Source organism: Saimiri boliviensis, chromosome X (assembly GCF_048565385.1).
Source record: "Saimiri boliviensis isolate mSaiBol1 chromosome X, mSaiBol1.pri, whole genome shotgun sequence".
NCBI lineage: Eukaryota > Metazoa > Chordata > Mammalia > Primates > Cebidae > Saimiri > Saimiri boliviensis.
This window is the reverse complement of record NC_133470.1, coordinates 3241598-3245284: the sequence shown is the minus strand read 5'-3', so window position 1 is coordinate 3245284 and position 3687 is coordinate 3241598. Positions and strand designations below refer to the sequence as shown.

At 39.7% G+C, this 3687-nt stretch overlaps 1 pseudogene; it reads left to right on the top strand.

Moving 5' to 3' along the window:
- The first annotated feature begins 1959 nt into the window (after window positions 1–1959).
- Window positions 1960–2638, top strand: LOC104650960 (small ribosomal subunit protein uS7-like; annotated as a pseudogene).
- Window positions 2639–3687: the final 1049 nt, after the last annotated feature.

The following is a 3687-nucleotide window of genomic DNA, read 5'->3' as shown; positions in this document are numbered from 1 at the left end:
ACTCTTCCCTAGAGGCTGCCATGGGGCCAGTATGGAGTTCGCTCTTGCTGGCACCCAAAACCACTTGCCCCAGCTACTGCACTCCCTCACCTGCACTCACACGAGGGGTGGAGCAGTGAGTGGAGTTTGCCCCTGCCAGCACTTATTCACTCCAGTTCCCACCCATGAAGGGGTCAGGGAAATATCCTGCCTCACTGTTAGCCTTAAATGACACTGGCACAGTTGAATTCCAGCCCAGGCTAGTCTTGAACTCCAGGGCTCAAGTAATCTTCCTGTCTTGGCCTCCCAAAATGCTAGAATTACAGGTGTGAGTCACTGCGCCTGGCCTCAGACCAGCCTAGTTCTAAATATCACCTGCCAACCATTTCAGAAGGGATCATAACTCTGCTCTGTCCTTCTTCTGGTCTAGCCTAAGCCATCGTACCTACCAATCCTGAGTTCCATCATTCATGCTCAGGTATTAAAGAAGATAATAGTTATTTGAAAGAATACAGAGAAACACCACGAGACGTTGCCTTTCATATACTTACAAAACTACTTGCATTTCATTCGTAAGGATCTCCCCCAAAAAAACATAGAAAGTATATTTTATTCAGCTACTTTAATTTTTTTTCTCTAGCCTACATCTATAGGACTACACTAAATACAGTAAAAACAAGTGGAATAAAATGTCTGTTACAGATTGTTTTTGCTCCACAGCACAGAATTATGTAATAGAATCCAAAAGCACAAGATTTCTCATCTTAAGGAATGCAAATAATGAATTCTGGTAAGCTTTACATTCTTACTTCTAGTAAAAGAATCCCTGCACAAGAAGTTATATGAGCTTGCAATACACAAAGTAAATGCATTCAAACATGAAATTTGCATAATCTCCTGGTAGGATTTATCTTAACTGCATTGTCCACAAATAATAAAAAATACTTGAGCAAACTAGTCCTGTATGAAAGCTATAATACCACTAAAACCTAATGAACCTTTATATGCAACCTTTTCTACTCCCTAGTTTCACTCTGGAAACCTGGGATATACCTGAAAATAGATAATTACTGATTTCTTGGAAGCAGTGAATTGATTGTAAAGGTTGCATATTGAAAATCACACATATGTCTGGTTCCACATGCTTTGAGAGAGTTATAGGGACTTAGGCAATTCACTTTAATTACTATGTCTCATTTTCTTTCTTTGTAATAAGAGCCTACAAGGATTAGTTGTGATTCTGATGGAAAATAAAGTGAATTGTAGAAGTGACAATAGCATTGTAAGAGTTGGGAGTGATTTCTTCACCACATGCTCTCTTTTAAACCTTTCATAGTAGAGACTATTTCATTCTGCTATTGTACAAAAGCAGCCATAGATGCAGTGTTCCAATAAAATTTTATTTACAAAACAGATGGTCAGTTGGATTTGGTCATGGATCATAATTTATCAACCCCTTTTGAAAGGACAGAAACTAAATTGTTCAGTGTATACCTTACTTGGCTTGCTAAACAAGATTTTGAGCACATACTAGGTATTCTTGTTCTACTGTAGTGAACGTGCCCTTGTTCACTGGTTCACTTCACTTGGTTAAGACTGTGTTGGTGGTAGATTTGTGTCTAGTCTGTGATTCACTTATCACACATCATAACCACTTTTCTTTACCATTAAAATACTTCATCGATATCATCTCAATGCAGCGATTTTGCATCCCCTGGAGAACATAGATCAGCTATTTTGCCTCAAGATGGGACGAAGTTTGAAATGCAAGTTGAAATACAACTCCAGGTCGGACCGTGTCCACTCTAGTTCTCCACTCTCCCGTCCCTCGCTTGTTGTACTGCCCTTCTCCTGAGAGATCTCTTTCAGAAAATCATGTCCATCGATGGTTTACTGGATAAAGAAAATGTGGTACATATACACAATAGAAAACTACAGAGCCACTCTTCCTGTCTGTGCCACGGTGGAGCACAGTCCATGCCAAGCGATAGAGATGCTCAGATTGTGCTCTCAGGATGACCAAGTGGCAGACAACAGCACCAGTCGTGGCAGAGACCCCTGACATCAAGCTCTTTGGAAAGTGGAGCACCAGTGATGTGCAAATCAACGACATTTCCCCACAAGATTGCATTGCAGTGAAGGAGAAGTATACCAAGCACCTGCCTCACAGTGCAGGGTGGTATGCCACCAAACACTTCCACAAAGCTCAGTGCCCCGTTGAGGAGTGCCTCTCTAATTCCATGATGATTCACGGCCGCAATAACTGCAAGAAGCTCATGACTGTGCACATCGTCAAACATGCGTTCAAGATCATCCACCTGCTCACAGGCGAGAGCCCTCTGCAAGTCCTGGTGAACACCTTCATCAGCAGTGGTCCACATGCATTGGGTGAATGAGGACTGTGAGATGACAGGTTGTGGACATGTCCCCACTGTACCGTGTGAATCATGCCATCTGGCTGCTTTGCACATGTGCTCTTGAGGCTTCCTTCTGGAACATCAAGACCATTGCTGAGTGCCTGGCAGATGAGGTCATCAATGTCACCAAGAGCTCCTCCAACTCCTATGCCATCAAGAAGGACGAGCTGGAGCATGTGGCCAAGTCCAACCGCTGATTTCCCTGGCTGTTGCCAAATAAACCTGTCTACCCTTTGGGGCAGCCCCACCCCTCTCCCCAAAATAAAACTGCGCAGCCATAAAAAAATGAAATCAGGTCTTTAACCATAACATGGATGAAGCTGGAAGGCATTGTCCTAAGTCCACTAATTCAAGAACAGAAAATCAAATACTGTATGTTCTCACTTATAAGTGGGAGCTAAACGATAGACACACATGGACATAAAAATGGAGATAATGAACACCAAAGACTCCAAAATGGAAAAGGGAGGGGCGGGAGGGTTGAAAAGTTACCTATTGTATACACTGTTCACTATTTGGGTAATGGGTATGTTAGAAGCTGAATCCCCACCAGTATGCAATATACTCACATAATAAGTAAATGTACCCCTAAATCTAAAAAATAAATTATTATAATAAAACCTGCTTCATATGATTATTTTCAAAATTAAATTAATTCAAGTGAGGTGTTTAGCATTATGTCTAGTACATGCAAAGGCTTCAATAAATGTTATGATTATTGTTATTACTAAAAAAATCGAATACACAAGAACCCTTCTCCAGGCTCTTCTAGAAAACTTGACCTAAGACACTGGGTATATACATTTTTAAAAATCAATTTAAATCTTGGTTTTATGATCCTAATTTGACAAAATATTAGTTCTAAAATTCTTTCTTATTGTTAATTCTCATCATTTGATATAATTTGAAAATGAGCTAGAAAGAAAAATCTTTATGATTTCCTAAGAAAAATCTAACAAGTTGCCATAAAAGCTTATTGACCTAGTCTCCAGCTTTTGGTATGAGAAAAATCTGTTTACTGAGACAGATAATGGGTCTGTCTCCTGCATATTCAACATCATCTGACAGTACATTAGCAAACTGCAGGCTTTATTGTTGGGAAAAACAAACTCAAAAGATTAAAATAAATATAATAGCCAGAGACCATCTTAATTTAAAAGTACCCTATGGGAGAAACATAAAAGTGAAATGTTTAGTTCTTGATCTTCAGTACAGAATACAAAAATGTTAAAAGCGTGGGAAGGGAAAAAACAGTTTCACATTTTTAAAAAAGCATGTCTACCTAATGTAT